We start from the raw sequence: 14,660 nt of genomic DNA, 5'->3' as shown, positions 1-14,660 counted from the left end.
ACAGAGGACCAGTGTGGTAACTGTTGTGATCTCTTATGGTGTTCTGTTCCACACAGCCATCATCCGTAGGGTCAACAGCTGCTAAATGTTTAGCGGGCCAAACCCCAACTGAGCACCATTGGCTTGCAGATGCTGTTGAGGAAACTTAAAATTCACACCTCGTAAAGAGAGGAGGCAGATGTTTGCATATTAATAGAGATGGGATATGCAGGGTGTCTGGTACAGGGAGGCATTACAGCTGCTCCATTACAGTATACAGTGTACAGTATATGCCACAGATGGATGTGCTCTCGTTTCATCTCTGGTGCATTTTGATCTGGATGCCTTTACGTGCCAGATGTAAAGACATGTTCAAATATCTGCACTGCAGTGGGTACACATCTTATGGTGTTTACATTGACTTAAGTACAGTATTTACAGTTAGTTTTCCTTTCATTTATATTCAGAATTTAAACAGTTGCATAATATTAACTACCCACACAGTGGAAAGCATGTCAGAAAAAAGAGCTCTGTTAATATTACATGTTATTACATTACATGTTCTGTTTAGGGAAAGGTCATATTTTGGCCTAAAATACCCGGTTTGGTTGGCAAAATCCGGCAGTAAACACAGAGATGTCTCAGACAGACACTCCATCTACCACTCCTTCTCACCTCCAGATGACAAAGTCAGCCTATACATGACATCACGATACGTATAAAATGTGTAAATGTAACATATTCATGGTTTGCAAAAACAACACCAGTATTTGATTCTGGTAACTAGCTGGAGAGCACGGTCTCAGTCCGAAGACGTTGAAATCCGGTGCTTAAACAGTGACTTGCAGCATCAGCAACCGATGAAAAAAGGCATCCTTCAATGTCGGCATGATATGCGGCTGGTTGCTGTTGTAGTTTAATGGCACTGGCTGGCGCTAGGGGAATCGCAGTGGGACAGGGACGGAAGATAAGGTGGCGAAAGTCCAAGTGTAAAAGTGAAGTTTCCTATGAAAACGGAAGTGTATCTTGAAAGAAAACAATGCATGTAACAGGCAGAACTTGACGCGATGTCCCACAACGTCAACAACCAACGCACCTAGGGTACCTTTCACGTCATATGTGGATGTGGAAAGTCCATGACCAAAGCGTCGATATGTGACGGGTTGGAGTGAGAATGTGTTGCAGGAGAATGGCTCACAGTGATTGACATCATGTTCATCCTTTTTTTTTTTTTTTTTTTTTTTAAGCCTAATTAGCTTTCCCATTTTTGTTTGTAGCAACAGCACTAAGTACTAACAAGAGGAAAACTGATTTGATTTTATACAGTTGAAATACATTTTGTCCCACCATTCATTAAATAATTACTAGTCAATATTATTGTCAGTCAGCGCAAACCTAAAGTGGACTTCCAAGAAACTGTCAAAAGCAATATTTCATTTGTTGCTTTAGTACATTTTCCTCTCATGAATGCTTTCACACTGAAGCAGAATCTTCAATGTAAAGCTTTTACTTTCAATTGAGTATGACTCTATTGTTAGACTGATGCATTTGCTGAACTAAAGGATTTGACTGCTCCTTCCAACACTGGTTTATAATATAACTCTTTAAGTAGGTAAAGGAATGACCGTTTATATCTATATCAAAATCAGCTGCCTCAAAGTGTTTTCAGGCTTTACAAAAGGCACAAAGCCCTATTGTTGAAGGTGCGCTGTGAATGTCATGTCTCGCAAAATGACAATGAGGAATTGTCTGTCTTAGAGGTGGACGGAGAACAATGGCGTATGGAGGTGTTTCTGAATGCAACACACTATATCAGACACAAATCTATTGATTTGTTCATTCAACAGCTTCACTAGGCCATAAATCTCACTTCACAGTCACACCAACCGCAAGGGCAATCTGTTACTAGAGACTGAGCTTGATTATTTAAAAACCTAAATGGGATATGCTCCATAATGTCATTCAATGCATTTTTCAAAAATTACTCTGAACGGTAACTAGTTTTTGCAATGATAGTGTGCAGTGGTTATTTGAACTGCAATCAGCACCCGCTAAGTGCTGTGGTTGGGAACAAAATCAGTGAAAATCAGACCAAATCAGACTTTGGCATGCTTCCGTCCTGAATGCAAATTGCCACATATAAAGGCATGGGGGGAGGGGGCTGAAAGCAAAATTAGCCATTGTGGGTAGATAGATGGTGTTCAGGCTGGCTTCTATTACTCTTGAGTCTGGCTCCCTGCTATGTACACACTCACTGACAGACAGACAGAGGAAAATATCACAGCAAACATGGACTTATGGCAGTGGGCCCATCCATCCCTAGAAGTCGAAGCCATTAAAAGTCTGAGGTTACAGGCTAATAACCATGCATCCTCTTAGCTAGTCAATTGTCAACAAGTCAACCAGTCTACAAGATTAGAGGAGATGAGATATTAGTGTTTGATATTTGAATGTTTCCAATGCATTAAGCCTAATGACTTTACTTCTAATACAAGATTAGCATAGGAATTACCAGTTTGAATTGGTAGTCGCACAGCATGTGGTCCAGTGATGGCCTCATGATTGCTGGTGTGATGTAGAGAGTGGAAATAACAAATGAAAGGAAACTTCAAATTAGATTTGGAAAAAAAGGAGGTAAATAAATCAACTAGAGCAACAGGGAAAAAAAGATAATCAACAGATATAAACATAGTTAGACCTGACCTCAGGGGGCTTCTCTGCAGTCTATATTTCCTGGAAATAGCAGAGAATGATGAGGGAGCTGTCATTGTGCCAGGCTGGGGAATGTAATGCGGTGTGTATTTAATCTTTGATTAAACATCATGGCTGGTAGTCTACGCACGTTCACTGTGTCACAGCTACCGTGTCATACTCTGCTCACTTTGGCTCGCTAAAAAAGGGATTGTTTCATTCCGCGCGTTTTGCAACGATTGGGTAGATTGGGGAGCAAGCACGGCGCACAGGGTCGCAGCTACACTTGAGGGAGGGGTGGGGCTGGATCGCTGCCGCCCCCACCCCTTACCCCCACCTCATCACCACTCCTCCAACCCTCTTGTCCTAGGGGAAAGAAAGAGAAAGGGCTGTGGAAAAGACCCTCTTTTTTCCCTTTTTTCAGAGCGGTGAAGGAGAAAGCGTGAGAACAGTCACTGCAGGGCTTCGGGAACATTGTATCTGTCTGTAGGATGAAAAGCCTGGCAAAAGAATGAGAGAATGAGAGGCCTTTTTACCAGAGCCCGGCTCAATGAGAGGGGGGAGGGGATAAAGTGAAAGAGTTCACTACTTCCCACTAAATTAGATTAAGGTGAGTATTGATTGGGTAATAAATGCCAGTAGGCCCATACTACAGCACCATCTACAACAGAAGCTGTTTCAGCGTTTCTTGAAGATAATGAAAGTGGTAATGAAAGTACAAGACAACTATCTTATTACAGCACATTTACACCAATGTATCACACACCAGTAAAACAAAAGAAGGCAGCAAATGGCCCAAATGGAATTGGAGTTACCGTACAGCGAACACCCATGGGTACTCAATTTTAAGGCGGCGCTGCCCGAAGAACTGCAGAGTACAACGCTGAGATAAGTCAAGGCAGCAATGTTAGCAAACTTGCTGTCTCAGCAGCCTAACAGATATGTTGCTGATAATGGCGACTCAGTGGATGCAGGTCCCGATGCCAAAATTCGAGCCAGGACTTCTTTTATTGTGCCCTCACGGCGAGAACTCTAGGACTCTCCATTAATCTGTGCTTAAGCTGCCTGGCTTCAAAAACAGATGCTTGAGGAGGATAAGGCAACTCAGTGGGAGAGAAGGTACCTAAGCCTTGGTTGGATAAGGGGAAAAAAAGAAGTGGCAGCCTTACAGTGTACTGTATCTGCAAGATGGGACTTCACAGGAAATAGTTTTTTGTTATCATCTCACCCTTGTCTGTATGGGGACGGGATGTACTACTCCTGGTGTCACCACCGCTCCTGCATGTAGATACTGTGACAAGTTGTTGATGTTTCATAATCATCAGTAAAAAAAAAAAACAAAAAAAAAAAACACCAACATAATTTAGACCAAAAAGATTGTCTAATTACATCTTTCCTTAAAAATGCTAGTTTTTGAAGTTCCGCTTTTTCCTTGTTGATATACAGTCAACACATCGTCAATGGCAGCATGCCAGTTGCTTACATTTCTTGTTTCCTTGTTTATATCAGTGGTGAAATTCTCAAGAACTTTATTTAAGTACCACTTTATACTATCTTATACTTGTACTCCACCTCATTTTAGATGCATCTATTCTACTTTTTAGCCCACTCTATGTTTTTACAAGTGAACACAAGTTACTGTGCAGATTCAGAATTATACAAAACTATAGATTAACTTAGAAATTATAATATGATATTAAAGGTTAAGGTACCCAGCAGTTTATCTGTAATCAGTATGTTACATTTGCATGTTATAATTATCAATAATTATAATCCAGTAATAAATATTTTTCTAAGATGGGTAATCCTGCATGGATTTTTGCCAATATCTGATATTTTCCAGCTCACTTTGGCCACTTGCCAATACTGATATATGCACTTTTTTCAACAGGACATCAAGTCTCTCCTGTAGTGGAATTAACATATATAGTTATGCCTACTCTTAGCATGATGGTGCACTCAAAATGTACACATTCACATGGCAAAATGAGAAAAATCCAATGTAAAACATGTAAAAACCCAGTAAAATTCCTCCTACTTGAACAGGTATGGATAGTGCTTTCCATGAGACAATCCTGACAACAGCCATAACTAGGGCACATTTTTCCTATTTCAACAGTTCCTTAATTAAATTGTTATCTTATCGGCCTGTCGTAATTGCAGAAACAAGGCCAATGCCGATATTTCATTTTAAAGCCTTTATCTTCCGATACCAATGACGTGCCAATATTATCCTGCATCCCTGGTTCTGCATAATGAGTACTTTACCCTCTTTTTGTATTGATGTTGTTCTGGTTAATAGCCTGTGCTTCTTTACCAGCTGCATAATCTCCTGACCATGGTCAAGGTCAAGGGAACATGATAAACAGTAAGGATCACCTCATCAGTGGATCAACACATTTTACATGGGAAGACAGGCTCCTCTGCTCTTTTGTGTCGCCAGAGGAGCGCTGAGAGTAAGGCAATCTGTGCAGATCATGTGATAATCTATGGGTCATATGACAGATGTAAGAGGTCTAATCAATAGATGCCCTCATGCTTTCTCTTAAAGTGCATCATTTATAATTCAGCAGCTGTATATATGCATATTGTATTGAATAACCTATGAGAGGGATTGATGTCCTGTTGTGCACCGCCTTGTAATGAAAATGTCCAACACTTCTCTTTGAGTGTGAAGACTTCTTCTTTTTTGTTTGCTCCATCATCAAGTGTTGCATCATTGTTTCCCTGATTGAGTGGATGTGCATCATGGCCCTGCACCTCAGTCATTGTAAGCATTTGCATTTTATGTTTTTGTCCCCCCTAGTAATCAGTATCTCAGGGATCTGCTTAATGGTCTGAGACAGTTTAGTCAACAGATCCCATGATAAACAGCCTATTTCTGTCCAGTCGCTAGATTATGTTTTCAGGGAGCAGTGCATCAGCATTCAACAATATGTTATTTCTGCCTGTGTGGAATTGCGCTGGCGACTCTGAGCATTTAATAAAAACTCGATAAAAAATGATGCTGGTCACAGCGCCGAAGGCAGAGCTGCTAAATCTCAGCTAAAGTGTATTCAAATCCACCCCTGTGCTTGCCTGTCTTCGCATCATGAAAACACTATTATGTTTAGTCATTGAATTTTATGATTATGCATAACAACTCGCCAGATAGGAAAATATAACAACAGACAGCAAACCCAATTACTGTTGCCTGGCACCTAAGTTTGTTTGCATTAATTTATGGCCATGATGGACTGATGGCTTGCTGGTGACAGCAGAGCATGAAAGGCCACCAGCTGATTTATGTCATCATATCTGTAATCAAATGACAGGGTGTGGTGCTGGGGTTTATTCATATCTCTGACCGGCCTCCTTTGTTTCTACCCTCATGTATACATACAGCATTGGCCAAACAGTTTAGATCGTGAAAGTGTAGGATGCACTTATGGAGATGTTGTCCTGTTAAAGCCAATAGCCAAGGGCTTTTACCTCCATGTGGAAATAATTTTACCTTTTTCATTTTTAGATAAGGGCTCAAATTAGCTGCTTTTGCCGAGAGCGGTTTGGTCTTTAGTACAGCTGGCTAATCTTGTCTCTTGTCAGGGAAAGTAGAAGTTGAGCCCCGGGGATAGCAGAGCTTTAACCTCAAGGGCAACAAACCTTTTTTTGGGTTTGGGTTGCATATCACGGCGGATTAAATTGTGTCCGATATCATTTCAGAATTTTGTCTCATACTTAAATTAGACACTTGCAATCACAGCCCCGACACATTCTCGGTGCTTCGCGGTGGCTCCTCGCAAACCATTTGCACTCCTAAAATGGGTCCGTGGGGCTGATGTAGTCGCAGGTCAAGGGTGTGCGATACGTGATGAGCAAGGGGAAAATGTGCTGTGGAATTCAGCACTTCCCTCAATACTCCAGCCGTCATACAAAGGACATTCTACACATCTGAGTCGCACGTACGCACACATGCAGCACGCACATGCACGCAGAGGCTCCCAATGGAATGTGTGACCCTTAACCCTGATACTTCCAGACAGTAATTAAAGGCAGACAGTGTATTATGTGACAGTGTGCAGTTGGTCAGATGGAGATAGAGAGACATGGGGTAAGGGGACCTTGGGGACCAATGTGGTGTCCAAAATAGACCTCGGAGATTAGGGGCCATGCTGAAAAGCACCCACACTTGCACTGGAATCTCACAGCTTGCCATGATTTTGTATTAAGGCTGCCAGCATCCTTTACCATAATGACTAAATTCTGTGACCGTGAAGGTTAACAGGCGACTCCCACTTGCCAGCCCCTACCGAAGAATGCATTACATTCCTATGGATTGATCTCAATGGCTTTGAAGGATTTGAATGGCTAGGTCTGGTCAAGGATCAAGAATAACATGCACTGAAGCTGTCAGTGACACATTTTATGTTACTCGGCAGGCAAACACATGACTAACCAGAATTGTGGACTTGAGTCACATGACTTGGACTCGAGTCAGATTCGTGTCACAAATTGATGACTTTAGACTTGACATTCAACTCAACTTGGACTTCAACGCCAATGTATCATGGCTTTAAGTGATCTTGAGTCTTTGGTTTAAAGTACTTAATACCTTCAGTTAAAAAGTATGTTATTTAAAAACTGTGCCACTCACTTAATTTTCCTTAATTTCCTGAAGCAGCTAACTTTAACACTATTAATCCCCAACATGTCACTTAATTCTTCAGATCCACTTTGTGCCAATCCAACAACATCCAGTCAGGTTGCAGGAGAGAGCTGTGAAGAACTAATGTAACATTATTGAGCACCAGCTGGAAATAAAGATACCAAAGATAACTTTGTTTGCTTCCCAAAACTCTGCAGTGGTCAAAAAAATTAATTGAAGTATGCAAAACGTGCAAGTCGAAAATTACAAACAGAGACGCAACTTCTAACAAACATATTTTAACAAATAAATAAGGGCTGTCAAATTAATCTAATTAATTACAAGCTCTGTGTTTAATTAATCTAAATTAACTGCATACAGCAATTGTAGCTATTGAAAGTATTCAAAAAATGCAAGTTCAAATTAATTTTCACAGAGGTGTCATAGTAAAGAGATTTTGGACACAATTGTCCCCCCTGTCCTCTACCTCCAAAACTGGTCTGCAGTCCATTGGAATCCATTTTGCAAGGGAGTTAGTTAGTCAGTCAGTCACATTTAATTTTACTTAATTTGTGTCTGAACTCCTGGTCGAGTGTGGCTTGATGAGGCTGGCTGCTAGCGCTAGCATCAGAGGCTGTGCTAGCTCGAACTTGGTTTGCTGCTAAATGCTTTGCATTAAAGTGATATTTCAGGCTTGAAGTACTTTAATAGTACAAAAACTCCTTACTGCACAAACAGGTCCATCTTGGCGTACTTTAAATGGAAATGTTCCATTCATGGGGCCAAGCAGCGTCATCTCGTCTGCCTCTTTCATGTGACAAAGCCACTGTGGCCTTAAATTACACACCGGGTCAAAGGGCACCTTGAACACACATTTTTTTTACGCGTTATTTTTTCTGTGATTAATTTATCAAAATGAACATGTTATTTTGACAGCCCTAAAATAAATGCAAATTTTAAAAGAAATTATTATAATATATAATATTATATATTATATATGTTTTGTATAATATAATTGGTTATTAATCTGTTGTTAAAATAGCATTAGGTTTAATGAATAGTGCATTATGCTTTGTTTGGGACTCAAAACTTAAAGTTTAGGACCTGGGACTGGACTTAAGACTTGCCAGTCTTGACTTAGGACTTGAGTGCAAAGACTTGAGACTTCTTTAGGACTTGCAAAACAGTGACTTGTTCCCACCTCTGTGACTAACTTTAGCCATCCAGGATAGGTTTTTATTGTAAGTAGACTCGTTAAATATTTTTCTGGTAGTCCAAGGGAAGCCAACAAAAGGAGAGAAATAGATTCCTTCTTTATTGTCCACAACAGAAGTTGGCACTACAAGTAGGCTCGCCATGCAAAGCAGACCATTTCTGTATCAGGTCACCCACTGTTGTGTAGACAATGAGCTTCATTATAACAAAGTGCGTCGTTATATCTTTCACTGCTCCTTTGACTTGTGTTTGCCAGCAAGCATTATTAGAACTCACAGCTGGTCATTTTATCATCTGTTTGGCAGACAAGGAATCATTTTGGGTGCATTGTTTCACAGGGAAAAGTGACGTGCGGCTCCTGTTGGAGGATAATACAGAACAGAATTGTATTGGCACAAGAGAGTGTGGTTAACTTCTGAGTCATGCTGCAGATTTGGAGGATTAGCGGAGGAACAATGAGAATCTTTCAGGGACTGAGATAAGCATATTGTGAAAATAGATGGGCAGCGATGGTGCCAGAAACTTTTTTGGACTGACAGATAAGAGACTGAGATATGGTCTTAGAATTTGTCTGATGTGGAAAAATTAATTAAACACTGAATGTGTAAAATCTCTCTGAAGAGGAAAGTGTCCAATTTATGGTAACAGTCTGATATGACATAAAAATCATAGCATTTATAATGAATGGAGAAGCCAGTAATGTTTCCTTTTTATAAGGCCTGTCTTATGCAGTAGCAGTATAGACACTGCATTGCCCAGGTTCAGTTTAAATGAGACAAGGAGCAGTCTGCCTGTCGTGCATTGCGCTGAGCACAGTATGCAGCAGAATACATCATCTGCAAGTTGCTACCTGGGAAATGATATTCATTACGCGTGAGCTCTTCCTGGCACCAAATACATCTCTGTGTCTCACAAATTAACTGAGCGCCAGCCTACAGACTTGTTTTGACGCAATTTGTCATGCCAGCTTCATTTGCCCTGTTTAAAGCAGCAATTAGAAATTGGCTGCATTGGCGAAGCCCTGGGGTAAGTCACACAGATACAGTTCTCGACCTTCTCACCCGCTGATACTCTGTTGCCAGTGGCCTCGTTGATGATCAAGAGCGTTACATTTTTACACCCTGAAGGACGTTCAACATGTTAGTCCCCCAGGTGTAATCCAGTGATGCATTCTGCTTCATTACCATTTCAAAATGCAGAATTACCTGTCAGGGCTCTATTGGGAGCCAGTGTTGCCAGAACTCCCACACCCACAGTAACAAAGGGTACTGCCTCTTAACACATAGATTGTCATTAAACGAAACTGGAGCTATTTGTAGGTTCATTAATTACACCCTTTCACACACCACTTCCCTTTCCCCGGAACAAAGGGAAGGTGAACGAGGACTTCCATTTTTGCTGTACATCAATGTCAGATTACAGCCGTCCTGCCTTCAACTCGCTTCTCTTGCTCTCTCTGTGTGCCCTAGAGATATGCGATTAATTATAATGAAGTGGGGGAAAAAAGTGACATTGATGTCAGTGTGTACACACTGTCACCTTAAACTTTATGCAAGAGTCATTGCCGTGAAATTGGTGGAACTCGCTCAGAATTTTTATGATCGTCACATGTCTTGTCCTGAGTTCATGATTTCACGTCTGGCTCGGTAAGGGGAGGATTCGAGATGTCATTCAAACTGTCGTCCCATTTCCTCCAGACAGCTGAATGTTCCACTGCAATTAGTTCGGAGGGTGATATTAGTCTTGAGTCATCATCCCGGTATTGTTTAGCTCTAATGAGTAACTGGAACATGTCTGGTTGTTTGCCATGGAATGTGATACTTTGCTGTACATTAGGGCACTCTGGAAGATAAAACACTGTGCAGTAAAGCTGGAGGAAAATGGGGGAGGATAGCACTTCCCACTTTTCATAAACATAAGCTAATGAGCCACTGAGAGTTGACCAGCAAACATCAACCTCTCTGCTTTATGTTTGTGTTGAGATGGAGTGTGTGCAGCTTGTATTGCAGTAGGAAATGTTTGCTGTTCAAATAAAGTGGTTTAATTGTCTTAATAATACCACACACTGTGCATACAGGAGCATGCATCTATACAGTACTCTGTCGCCTTTACATATGTTCAAATCAGCATGTAATCGCCATGACTAATCTGTCACGTTTAACATCTTAATTAAAAGAATAAATCATAATACCCCCATGTGTCACACTCGCTATTACCACTTGAATCCGCCCTGCCGTGTAACGAATCGCAAAGCCAACAAAGCTAATGAAAGTATATCAAGCTCCATCCCCTTGTTGAATGAGACGAATTTGATCCGTATCTCTCAACACACACCAGCTGTCTGCATACGTCTCCGAAGTGTCACGGCCTCCTAATGGAAATTGCAGAGGACAGGTAGCCATAAAAGGAATGAAAAAAGTTCAAATCTGGATTATGTCTGCACACATAATAGGTCCCTTTGCTTGATCATAAACAAACAGAGAGTGTTTCAGAGGTCGTCAACCCTGATGCATTACGGGTGAAGCGCTCTGCTGGAGTAATGAACTTCACTGAGTCTGTATCTGATAAGAACTGCGGTTTTACACTCGATTTATGGCTGTATTAATCTGCGAGCCTTGTATTTTTCCAACCTTGTTAAATCTGGTGGAGTTATCTTCTTGGTGCAGATGTGCGTTTAAAGGTTTCTAGATCAATTATCACTCAAGTTAAAGGACAAATGATCACATCAAGCTGTTACGTAACGTTGCATCTTCATGACCCGCAGCAAAGCCAAGAGACGCTTTCCCCCTCATTTAAATTCAGTTAATACCTAAATATTTACTGACACTGGCATGTTAGTGTGAGATAAATGGCCATAACTGGAGAGCATATTTATTATGTATGCTTTAATTAAACTGCATTTATCAGTAGCATGGTTATACCCTGTGATGTGAAAATTGAAAATGACGTGGAAAAATTGCCTCGCTATTGTCTCTCTAACCACCAAGTCTTTCCAATAAGCGGATTAATAGATGGATCTCAGAACCACAAACCGCACTTTGATGATTGTAGGCAGTAGTCCACCACCAGTAATAAGCTTTATTTAAAAAGCACTTTTTCAAACAAGGTTTATGAAGTGCCTCACAGTAAACAGAGACAAAATGTGGCGAAAAAACAAAATTAATGACACCAGCAGTGAAATGCAACTGAACCACCATAGCCTGTCCATAAAAAGAAAAATCCACTGCCTGTAAAAATATCTTTTAAGGTGAAACTTAAAACAAGGTTTGGTGTTTCATCCTCTCATCTCCCCTGGCAGGATGCTCCAAAGTCTGCCTGCTCCGGTAGCAAAAGCAGGGTCATTTTTATTCTTCAAACCTAGATGCTCGAATGATCAGAAGGACCCCATGTGAAGATCTGTGTTCGAGGCGCGGTGCATTGGATCATATCGAGTTCAACATTCAGTCATACAGCTTGGGGATAGAGCCAGCTGTTCTTTTAAAGCAATTGGTAAAATCGTAAAAATCTGCCCTAAAACTGACAGGTGACCAGTGAGGAGAGTGATAGGATCCTATTTTTGTGCAACAGCTCATACTTGCAGGCCCATCTTGAATGAGTTTGAATAATTCTATAATAAGAGTTGCTTTTTGAAGATGTGGGAAAAAGCAAGTGAATGATTTTCTTTCTTCTTCTTTTTACTCTTTCTTACATCTCCCAAAGTTAAAATATGTATGAGTTAGTATGATTGCACATGTTTTTCCTCCACAGTAAGATTTCTACAGTCAGAGGAAAGATTAAGATGATTGGCAACTACGGTATTTGTATTATCAGGATCAAATCACTTCCTGATCAATGAAGTGGCACCTTCTGCCTCATCTAAAATGCATTATATCGAAATCAGCAAATCTAAATCCAGTTGATGTCGATACATAAATACTTAGAGGTAGTAGTTTGAATTTCATAGGAAATTCATAATGCCAAGATTTAGCAAAATAAATCACATTTACAGATACAGAAAAGTTGATTCACGCCTTTATCTCCAGCCGACTGAAAGCCATTTGTGAGCTACAGCTCATGCACTTCATGTGTTCTGACAAAAACCAGACAGAGAGCCCACATTACTCCAATTTTAAAATCATTACATTGGTTACCTGTCTGTCACAGAATTGCTTTTTAAATCACTGAATGGCCTTGCCCCAACTTCTCTGTCTGACTTGGTCAACATGAATGTGCCTGCTAGTGCCTTTAGATCCACTGATTCAAACCTTTTGATTGTTCCAGAGGTCAGAACTTAAAGGCAGCCTTTGTCAAGTATGCCCCTAAACTCTGGAACAGTCTGCCTGAGGGTCTGTGGGGCTCTACATCTGTTGAAACTTTTAAACGTAACCTTAAGACACATCTTTTTGCCGTTGCTTTCTCCTAAAATGTATTTTTGATAGTTGTTTTATCTTATCTTAGCCTGGAATTCTACTTAATCTTTTTATTATTATTATTATTATTATTATTACATATTTATCATTTTTTCTCTATCACAAATGTTTTGATTGTCTTTTATGTTCAGCACTTTATGGTAGGGATGTTCCTGGCGACTAATTTCCCTGTCAACTAAACGAAAATTTTAATTAAGACTTGTTGACTAGTCTAAAAAAAGGTTTCGACATGGTTTATTCAAGCTCAACATATTCCATTAACTTCCTGAAGCCTTTACCTTCAACAAAGTTAAGTGGATGCATATCTTGCGAGGTCATTGTCGTGATGAGCTGCGTTATCTTCTCAGACCGGACGTGATCACAACGTCTCTGGGTGAATGATGTCAAAATTGGTGTTGCTAGCACCATTAGCGGCAGCAGTCATTGTTCTATGCAGGTTAACATCCAAATGCTTGAGTTGAATGAGGAGTCGAGTGAGTATATGCCAGTTTTTTCTGACACAGCCGACATGCTATCTTGTTTTCATTTTCTAGATCAAAGTACTGCGCTGGTTTTGCGAGAGGACATCTCTCCAATTTCCCACTGTGCTGTTTTTAAACTCCTTACTACTGAGCATTACAGTGGAGAGGGGGACTGCTGTCTGACGGCTCTGTAGCCCCCACTAGTGGCAGGCCGCTGCATGACAGTTAAGCGGACTTGTACATGAATAAACACTAATTGGTTTAACCGACTAATATTTCTGGTGCCGACGAGTGAGAGAATGTGTGACTATTACAGTTTTACAAACTAAATCGCACATTGTTAAATCAGTTAAATTTACTTGTGTCACCCTTTATGACAATAACAGTCTCAATAAGAATTGAAACCATTACAACTTTGTTGTTCTTGGATCAAATATAGCTGTAGTTAAACACTAACATCAGAGTATAACAAGACAACAATACCAAAGCTTAAACTGCACAAAGAAGCCTTGAAGTTTCATTTTGTAAGACTGACGTTAGAATTCTAAATCAACATCTGAATGCTGTGCAGCTTCTTTTTATTTTCTTGCATATCTGTTCATTTTTTTAAACCCAATGTTCCTGCACAGTTGCAGACAGGGTGAATCTTAACCCACGAGAGCTCCACAACCAGAGCCCACAGCGGAAAGTAGACTTGTAGTGTAACACACAGGAGGTCCTATTGGGATTGAGACTTAGACCCAAAGCCTGGGCCTTCTGCGATGGATCAACCTCTGATTAAGCAGGTTAGGTAGCTGTATTCTCCTCTCAGCTGGTAGCATTAGGGGTGATATTAACCTTTGCCCCTGTTTGCTAGCTAGCTCGCATGCTAAATATAAGCAGGGTAATGCTAGCAGTAGATCCACTTGTAGCTGGATATCCCATCAGTCTAACAGCACCATAAATTACATTTATTCATTATAAGCAGTTGCTTTAATTAAAAAAGAACAAACTCATTTAATCCAATGAATCACTATATTAACATTGATTTTGTTGAAGGTTTTTTTTTTTAAGAAAATTTTTTTTTTTTCCCAGGGTTATAATGCCATAAAATTGGACAACAGACATTCAAACCTTTATTTGAACACTTCAGTAGATTCTTTAAATGTTAAAAAATGACATTCAGTACAGCCTTGAGTCTGAACAAAGTCTCACTAATGTCAGACAGAAGAAAGAGGTAAAATTTGATATTTGACAAAGTTCCACAGTAGGTTATGAAAACCTTAATCCTTACCTCACTTC

The sequence above is a fragment of the Epinephelus fuscoguttatus genome, linkage group LG15, assembly GCF_011397635.1.
Source record: "Epinephelus fuscoguttatus linkage group LG15, E.fuscoguttatus.final_Chr_v1".
Lineage (NCBI taxonomy): Eukaryota > Metazoa > Chordata > Actinopteri > Perciformes > Serranidae > Epinephelus > Epinephelus fuscoguttatus.
The sequence above is the reverse complement of the archived record's forward strand: the minus strand, read 5'-3'. Positions refer to the sequence as shown.